This window comes from Triticum dicoccoides, chromosome 1B, assembly GCF_002162155.2.
Source record: "Triticum dicoccoides isolate Atlit2015 ecotype Zavitan chromosome 1B, WEW_v2.0, whole genome shotgun sequence".
In the NCBI taxonomy this organism is placed as follows: Eukaryota; Viridiplantae; Streptophyta; class Magnoliopsida; order Poales; family Poaceae; genus Triticum; species Triticum dicoccoides.
In genome coordinates, this window is record NC_041381.1 from 638,574,108 (window position 1) to 638,584,624 (window position 10,517).

The window sequence follows — 10,517 nt, forward strand, 5'->3', positions numbered from 1 at the left end:
GTTCGTACTTTCGCTAGTGCAATATCTCAACAATGCTAATATAATTGGATCACATAACCATCCCTCAAAGTTCGATGAAGAATCAGTCCAAAGTTCCTATCTAGCGGAGAACATAAGAATAAATTGTTTGTAGGGTACGAAACCACCTCAAAGCTATTCTTTACGTTCGATCTATTTAAGAGTTCTACTAAAGTAACACAAAGCTATTCTTTCCGTTCAATCTATCCTAGAGTTCGTACTAAAATAACACCAAAGCAAATTCATATTCATAATACTCAATCCAAAACGAAGAACTTCAAAGAGTGCCCCAAGATTTCTACCGGAGAAACAAAGACAAGAACGTGCATCAACACCTATGCATAGATTACCCCAATGTCACCTCGGCAATCCGCGAGTTGAGTGCCAAAATATATCAAGTGAATCAATATGATACCCCATTGTCACCATGAGTATTCAATTGCAAGACATATGTCAAGTGTTCTCAAATCCATAAAAGTATTTAATCCGATAACAACGAAATCTCAAAGGTAAAACTCAATTCATCACAACAAGATAGAGAGGGGAAAACAGCATATGATCCGGCTATATTAACAAAGCATGTGATACATCAAGATCGTGACATCTCAAGAACACGAGAGAGAGAGAGAGAGAGAGAGAGAGAGAGAGAGAGAGAGAGATTAAACACATAGCTATTGGTATAAATCCTCAGCCCCGAGGGTGGACTACTCCCTCCTCATGGTGGTGGCCGCCGGGATGATGAAGATGGCCACCTGTGATGATTCCCCCCTCCGGCAGGGTGCCGAAATGGGGTCTAGATTGGATCTCATGGATACAAAGGCCTTGCGGCGGCGGAACTTCTGATCTAGGGCTTCCCTGAAGGGTTTTGGAATATTTGGGAATTTATAGGTCAAAGAAGGGGTACGGGAGGCCACCGAGGTGGGCACAACCCACCTAGGCGTGCCTTGGGGCCCAGGCACGCCCTGGTGGGTTGTGCCCCCCTTGAGGCACCCCTAGGTGCTTCTCTGGCCCATTCTGAGTGTTTTGGTCCATAAAAAATCTCCAAAAAGTTTCGCGGTGTTTGGACTCCGTTTGATATTGATTTCCTGTGATGTAAAAACAAGCAAAAAACAGCAACTGGAACTGGGCACTGGGTCAATAGGTTAGTCCCAAAAAATGATATAATGTTGCTATAAAATGATTGTAAAACATCCAAGAATGATAATATAATGGCATGAATACTTCATAAATTATAGATACGTTGGAGACGTGTCAGCATTCCGAAGCTTAATTCCTACTCGTCCTCGAGTAGGTAAATGGTAAAAGAAATAATTTATGAAGTGTGAATGCTAGCAAAGTGCATAAGTTTGATCAATGATAATTTCAATCACTTTTCCTAGCATCATAACAGCAATTCTTTCTTATAAAACTTCTCATGTTATAGTAGCAACCAATTCACATGTTAAGTTTCAAACAATGAATTCTCTTGAAACTCAACAACCTATATTCTCAGTGACCAAGCAATTGCAATTCAACTTGTTCAACAGAGTCTAAGTAAGAGCTCCACATACTCAACCATAATATAGTCTTCTATGATTGCTAACACGCACATCATACACATGAGCAAAACGTTTCAACCGGACACATAGAAAGATAGGCGCTCGTAATTTTGCCTCCCAACGTGTTCACCTTTGTGTGATGTCAACAATAATAACTCATGCTACCCATATTCAACTAGATATATGTGCCTAGATCTTTTCTCATCACATGATGCTTGCCAAGAGAGAAAATAAAAAGGAACAGAGAGAAATACTTTGACTCTTGCATGAAAGTAAATACATAAAAGTAAAAGATAGGCCCTTTGCAGAGGGAAGCAGAGGTTGCCATGCGCTTATTTGTTTGTATGCTCAACCCTTAGTGCAAAAGAACATCACGTTATATTGCCCCTTATGATAGCAAACTTTATTATGCAGTTTGTCGCTTTTATTCTTTGCCATCACAAGTTCGTACAACGCTCAATTTTCTCTTACACTAAAGGATCTAACACTTTTAGAACAATTTTTATTTCCTTATTGCACCGATGACAACTTACTTGAAGGATCTTGCTCAATCCTTAGGTAGGTATGGTGGACTCTTGGAAACAAGATTTGGGTTTTAAGGGTTTTTTGGATGCACAAGTAGTATCTCTACTTGGTGCGGAATTTATGGCTAGCAAAGATAGGGGGGCAAGCACCACATGTTGAAGGATCTATGACAATATAACTTCTATGTGAATAAGAACAAACATAAATCATTACGTTGTCTTCCTTGTCCAACGTCAACAATTTGGCATATAATATTTTGATGGGGGCTCACAATCACAAAATATTTCCAAGATAGTGTATTTGCATGTGAAAGTTCTCTTCCTTATACTAATTATTCGTGAATTGCTTGTATGAACAATATTGTGATTGCCAAGCTTCAAAAGCTTTCACTTTCTAAATCCAATGTGAAGCAACTAGTAGGCATGATATGAACATGTAATTTCAACTTCACGATATTCAATTCATTCAACAATTTACTCATAGGATATAAGTGAATCACAAGAGTAAATGACAAGCTACTCCAAAAAGATATAAGTGAAGATCAAGTGAGTAGTTATGTAAATGGGTAGCTATTTGAGGACAATCTCTTATTTAAAAACTTTCAGATCCCAGTACTTTATTAAAACAGAAAGCAAAACCAAAATAAATGACATTCTAAGAATAGCACACATCATGTGAAGAAGCAAGAACTTAGGCTCAACCGATACTAACTGATAATTGTTGAAGAAGAAAGGTGGGATGCCCACCGGGGCATCCCCAAGCTTAATTAGATGCTTGAGACTTCTTGGAATATTAGCTTGGGATGCCTTGGGCATCCCCAAGCTTGAGTTTTTGCGTCTCCTTAATTCCTCTTATATCACAGTTTCCCTAAATCTCAAAAACTTCATCCACACAAAACTCAACAAGAACTCGTGAGATAAGTTAGTATAATCCAATGCAAAAACCTTATCATTCTCTACTGTAGCAAACCAAAAAAATATTATTCAACATTGCATACTAAATGCCTCTGCATATTTAATACTCCTATCCTCAAATAGAATCATTAAATAAGCAAACATATGCAAACAATGCAAACATAACAGCAATCTGTCAAACAGAACAGTCTGTAAATAATGCAAGAGTATCAATACTTCTTAAACTCAAAAAATTATGAAAGAAATTACACACAGCAAAATTATCATAGCTTATTCTGCAAAATGTTTCAACATTTTATCATATTCTTACTTTTCTAGGGAATTTTTGCAACATTGATAAACTTTCTGTTTTGAAACAGCAACATGTATACTGGCAAAATAAGCATGGCAAAGCCTATCATTTCCACTTCTATAGAAATAAAAGATGCAAAACATTATTCTAAATAACATAAAGCAAATCCTAACAAAATAAATTGACACTCCAAGCAAAACACATATCATGTGACGAATGAAAACAAAGCTCCAAGTGAGGTTACCGATAATGTTGGAGACGAAAGAGGGGATGCCTTCCGGGGCATCCCCAAGCTTAGTTGCTTGGATCTTCCTTGAATATTAACTTGGGGTGCCTTGTGAATCCCCAAGCTTAGGGTTTTGTCACTCCTTATTCTCCTCATATCAACATCTCACCCAAAACATGAAAACTTCAATCACACAAAACTTAACGGAACTTTGTGAGATAGGTTAGTATGATAAAGAGCAAACCGTTTCACTTTCGGTACTGTCAAAGACAAGATTCATAATTGTTTCCAAACAGTGTCTACTGTAGCTTATCATTTCTACAATTTATATTGAGCAATATAAGCCATAGAAACAAGGAAACAAGCAAACTATGCACTGAAAACAGAATCTGTCAAAAACAGAACAGTCTGTAGTAATCTGTACTCAAACCATACTTATTCTACTCCAAAAATTATGAAACAAATATGACCACATGATCAATTTGTATATTAATCTTATTCAAAAAGAATCAACTCAAAATCACTCTTCTTTTAAAAATGAGAGTTATTTTCGTGAGCGCAAAAGCCTGTTTTTCAGCAAGATCAAATCAACTATCACCCAACATGATCCCAAAGGCTTTACTTGACACTTTATTGAAAAAAAACAATAAAACATGATTACTACAGTTGCATAATCACGTGAACACACAAAAAACAGAAGGTGAAAGTGTTGGGTTGTCTCCCAACAAACGGTTTTCTTTAATGCCTTTTAGCTAGGCATGATGATTTCAATGATGCTCACATAAAAGATAAGAATTGAAACATAAAAAAGAGCATCATGAATCACATGGCAAGCACATTTAAGCCTAACCCACTTCATATGCATAGGGATTTTGTGATCAAACAACTTATGGGAACAAGAATCAACTAGCATAGGAAGGCAAAACAAGCACAACTTCAAAACTTTCAACACATAGAGAGGAAACTTGATATTATTGCAATTCCTACAAGCATATGTTCCTCCCTCATAATAATTTTCAGAGGCATCATGAATGAATTCAACAATATAACCATAACATAAAGCATTCCTTTCATGACACAAAAGCATAGAAAACTTATTACTCTCCACATAAGCAAATTTCTTCTCATCAATAGTTGTGTGAGCAAACTCAACAAAATAACTATCATGAGAGTGAAAATTAAAATCATGATGACAAGTTTCATGGTTATAATTATTCAATATAGCATATATGTCATCACCATAATCATCATAGATAGCAACCTTGTTATCATAGTCAATTGAGGCCTCATCCAAAATGGTGGATTCATCACTAAGTAAAGTCATGACCTCTCTAAATCCACTTTTATCATTATAATTATCATAAATAGGAGGCATGATATCATCATAATAATTTATCTCATCAAAACTTGGAGGAGTTAAAATATCATCTTCATCAAACATAACATCCCCAAGCTTGTAGCTTTGCATATCATTACCATCATGGATATTCAAAGAATTCATACTAACAACATTGCCATCATGCTCATCATTCATGCCAATCATTTTATTAAATTCTTCTTATATCAATTGAGCATAAATTTCCGAACCATCATTCTCAAGAAAGATATTATAAAGATGATCAATAATATGATGTAACCTTAATTCCACTTTTTATGTAGTTTCCTTTTATAAACCAAACTAGTGATAAAAAAAGAAACTAAAAGATTCGATTGCAAGATCTAAACATATACCTTCAAGCACTCACCTCCCCGGCAATGGCGCCATAAAAGAGCTTGATGTCTACTACGCTATTTTATTCTTGTAGACACGTGTTGGGTCTCCAAGCGCAGAGTTTTGTAGGACAATAGCAATTTTTTCTCAAGTGGATGACCTAAGGTTTATCAATCCTTGAGAGATGTAGGATGAAGATGGTCTCTCTCAAACGACCCTGCAACCAAATACAAGAAATCTCTGGTGTCCCCAACACACCCAATACAATGGCATATTGTATAGGTGCACTAGTTCAGCGAAGAGATGGTGATAAAAGTGTAATACAGATGGTAGAAATATATTTTTATAATATGAATAAATAAAAACATCAAGGTAGCAAATATTAAACGGGCACAAACACGGTATTGCAATGCTTAGAAACAAGGCCTAGGGTCCGTACTTTCGCTAGTGCAATCTATCAACAATGCTAATATAATTGGATCATATAACCATCCCTCAAAGTGCGATGAAGAATCACTCCAAAGTTCCTATCTAGCGGAGAACATAAGAATAAATTGTTTGTAGGGTACGAAACCACCTCAAAGCTATTCTTTCCGTTCGATCTATTCAAGAGTTTGTACTAAAATAACACAAAGCTATTATTTCTGTTCAATGCAGCCTAGAGTTCGTACTAAAATAACACCAAAGCAAATTCATATTCATAATACTCAATCCAACACAAAGAACTTCAAAGAGTGCCCTAAGATTTCTACCGGAGAAACAAAGACAAGAACGTGCATCAACCCCTACGCATAGATTACCCCAATGTCACCTCGAAAATCCGTGAGTTGCGTGCCAAAACATATATCAAGTGAATCATTATGATACCCCATTGTCACCATGAGTATTCAACTGCAAGACATATGTCAAGTGTTCTCAAATCCATAAAAGTATTCAATATGATAACAACAAAATCTCAAAGGGAAAAACTCAATTCATCACAACAAGATAAAGAGGGGAAAACACCATATGATCCGACTATATTAACAAAGCCCGCGATACAGCAAGATCGTGACATCCCAAGAACACGAGAAAGAGAGAGAGAGATTAAACACATAGCTACTGGTACAAACCCTCAGCCCCGAGGGTGGACTACTCTCTCGTCATGGTGGTGGCCGCCGGGATGATGAAGATGGCCATCGGTGATGATTCTCCCCCTCCGGCAGGGTGCCGGAATGGGGTCTAGATTAGACCTCGTGGATACAGAGGCCTTGCGGCGGCGGAACTTCTGATCTAGGGCTTCCCCGAAGGGTTTTGGAATATTTGGGAATTTATAGGGCGAAGAAGGGGTACGGGAGGCCACCGAGGTGGGCACAGCCCACCTGGGCACGCATGGGGGCCCAGGCACGCCCTGGTGGGTTGTGCCCCCCTCAGGGCACCCCCCAGGTGCTTCTCTCGCCCATCCTGAGTGTTCTGGTCCATAAAAAATCTCCAAAAAGTTTCGCGGTGTTTGGACTCCGTTTGATGTTTGATTTCCTGCAATGTAAAAAACAAGCAAAAAACAGCAACTGGCACTAGGCACTGGGTCAATAGGTTAGTCCCAAAAGATGATATAAAGTTACTATAAAATGATTGTAAAACATCCAAGAATGATAATATAATGGCATGAATACTTCATAAATTATAGATACGTTGAAGACGTATTAGTTTCATCTTCTGTTAATGCAATGCTTCCTTTAGCTAAAGTGTACCTGCGAACAAAAACCAAAATTTTAATTCTCATGTTGAATTTGATCTGATCAACTATATGAAGGTTTTTAAAATTAATACCTATTTTAGCTTTTCTCATCATTTCACTTGATAAAAGGGGTTGATATTTTTGCCTTTACCGAAGGGAACATGTACTGAGACTTGTATAATAGGTAGATAAACCACAATTCTAGTTGAGAAATTGAACTAAATAATACATAACAATCAATGAAGCCAATGCGAGCAGAAAGAGACATGTGAAGAAAACCGTCAAGCACCTTTTGGTCATGAGCGCACCATGAAAAATTCAAAATCATAAGCTCAAGGATAGGGAAAAGTTGTGATGATTGAAAATAGGGCGTTGAGCTAGAGACCTATCAAGCAATCAAGTCGAATCTAGTAGCAGGAGAATTATGAAGCAAAACATCGAGCATCTTTTGATCCGCAGGGCAATCTGACAAATTGATAAACATGAGCTCGGGATAAGAGAAATCAAGGGTAACTAAAAGTAGGGATCACCTAGCTACCAGACTGCATGACGGATTTGAGACGACACTGCGAGTAGGTATGCATGGAGGATGATGGGGGAACATGAATTTCGAATGTGATGGAGGTGGTCGCTCAGTTCGACCCAACGGGTTCTTCCGTATTTCCAGAGTAATGGAGGTTGAGGTAATGACAGGGGATGAATGCGGCGGTTTGGTGTCCATTGGTAGCTGCATCTGCGGACGGAGGAGTTTCGGCCGTGGTGATGAAAGAGGTGGCAGCGGAGATGAAAGCTGGAAGGTGGAAGATGACGTTGATCGACCTAGTGTGATTGTTTTCGATCGCAGTTCACACCATGGGCTAGAACTCACATACCAAGTATTGTGTCGAACAGCCCTAGGAGCAAACTCCTTTTCAAGAAAAACAAAAAATATAGCCCAAGTGCAAAAAAACAACAACGCCCATTGCATCGCTAACTTTTCTATTCGGGTAATGAAGCGACTCAATCATGCTGGAGCCAGTGCCATGGAAACTGATGATGAGGTGGACGCGCAGTAGATGGCTAATATGGATAGCCTGCATGTTAAGAGAAATCACTACTGGAACTCCTATTTAGATATAGCAGATACAAAAGAGTAATATAAATATGAGCAAAAAGATTAAAATGTGTGGAAGAAGCCGGTGAAGATTGATGTTCGTTTCGAAATGGAATTGGTGTGAAATGATTGAAGACTGGCTGGCGAAAACCCTGCCCCGCTAGGCTCTCCCCCGCGCTAGGGTTCCCGCCGCCGCTGCCGGCGCCCTTGCCTCCTCCCTCCGCAGTCGGCCGCCGGCGTGCACGCCCCGGCGCATCCCGCTTCCCTCCCCCCTCCCCTCCCATTCCCGCCCCTGCGCCGCCTCCCCGAGAGGTGGCCGGGGCGATGCGCCCCTCCACTCCCTCTCGGCCCCCTCCTCTGGTAGATCTCCCCCCTGCCGCCGGCGGGTGCCCCCGGCGCTGGCCCGGGTGGTGCCGGCGGCGGCGGGCCCTTCTATCCCCGCGCGCTCGTCTCCCTCCCGCGGCTGGTGACGGCGGCGGTGCAGCTCAGCTGGGCGGCGACCCGGCGACATGGCGGTGGTCTCTTGGAAATATGCCCTAGAGGCAATAATAAAAGGATTATTATTATATTTCCTTGTTCATGATAATTGTCTTTATTCATGCTATAATTGTATTATCCGGAAATCGTAATACACGTGTGAATACATAGACCATAATATGTCCCTAGTAAGCCTCTAGTTGACTAGCTCGTTGATCAACAGATAGTCATGGTTTCCTGACTATGGATATTAGATGTCGTTGATAACGGGATCACATCATTAGGAGAATGATGTGATGGACAAGACCCAATCCTAAGCATAGCACAAGATCGTGTAGTTCGTTTTGCTAGAGCTTTTCAAATGTCAAGTATCTTTTCCTTAGACCATGAGATCGTGTAACTCCCGGATACCGTAAGAGTGCTTTGGGTGTACCAAACGTCACAACGTAACTGGTGACTATAAAGGTGCATTACAGGTATCTTTGAAAGTGTCTGTTGGGTTGACACGGATCGAGACTGGGATTTGTCACTCCGTATTACGGAGAGGTATCACTGGGCCCACTCGGTAGTGCATCATCATAATGAGCTCAAAGTGACCAAGTGTCTGGTCACGGGATCATGCATTACGGTACGAGCAAAGTGACTTGCCGGTAACGAGACTGAAAGAGGTATTGGGATACCGACGATCGAGTCTCGGGCAAGTAACATACCGTCTGACAAAGGGAATAGTATACGGGGTTGCTTGAATCCTCGACATCGTGGTTCATCCGATGAGATCATCGAGGAGTATGTGGGACCCAACATGGGTATCCAGATCCCGCTGTTGGTTATTGACTGGAGAGCCGTCTCGGTCATGTCTACATGTCTCCCGAACCCGTAGGGTCTACACACTTAAGGTTCGGTGACGCTAGGGTTGTATGAATATGAGTATGTAGCAAACCGAATGTTGTTCGAAGTCCCGGATGAGATCCCGGACATCACGGAGTTCCGAAATGGTCTGGAGGTAAAGAAAACTATATAGGAAGTGTTGTTTCGGCCATCGGGAAAGTTTTGGGGTCACCCGGTATTGTACCGGGACCACCGGAAGGGTCCCTGGGGTCCACCGGGTGGGGCCACCTATCCCGGAGGGCCCCGTGGGCTGAAGTGGGAGGGGAACCAGCCCCTAGTGGGATGGTGCACCCCCCTTGGGCCCCCCTGCGCCTACGGTTGGAAACCCTAGGTGGGGGGGGGGGGCGCACCACTTGCCTTGGGGGGCACTCCACCCCCCCTGGCCGCCGCCCCCTTGGGAGATTGCATCTCCCAGGGCCAGCGCCCCCCCTGGGGGCCTATATAAAGGAGGGCAGGGGGGAGGGCAGCCGCACCCTGTGTCTTGGCGCCTCCCTCCCCCTGCTACACCTCGTCCTTCTCCCGCAGCAGCTTGGCGAAGCCCTGCCGGAGTTCTGCTGCATCCACCACCACGCCATCGTGCTGCTGGATCATCATCAACCTCGCCTTCCCCCTTGCTGGATCAAGAAGGAGGAGACGTCATCCGCTCTGTACGTGTGTTGAACGCGGAGGTGCTGTCCGTTCGGCACTTGGTCATTGGTGATTTGAATCACGGCGAGTACGACTCCATCATCACCGTTCTCTTGAATGCTTCCGCACGCAATCTACAAGTGGTATGTAGATGCAATCTCTCTCCCATGACTCATTGCTTAGATGAACTCATAGATGGATCTTGGTGAAACCGTAGGAAATTTTTTATTTTCTGCAACGTTCCCCAACAGTGGCATCATGAGCTAGGTCTATGCGTAGTTCTCTATTGCACGAGTAGAACACAATTTTGTTGTGGGCGTAGATCTTGTCAACTTGCTTGCCGCTACTTGCCTTTTCTTGCTTCAGCGGTATTGTGGGATGAAGCGGCCCGGACCGACCTTACACGTACGCTTACGTGAGACAGGTTCCACCGACTGACATGCACTAGTTGCATAAGGTGGCTAGCGGGTGTCTGTCTCTCGTACTTTAGT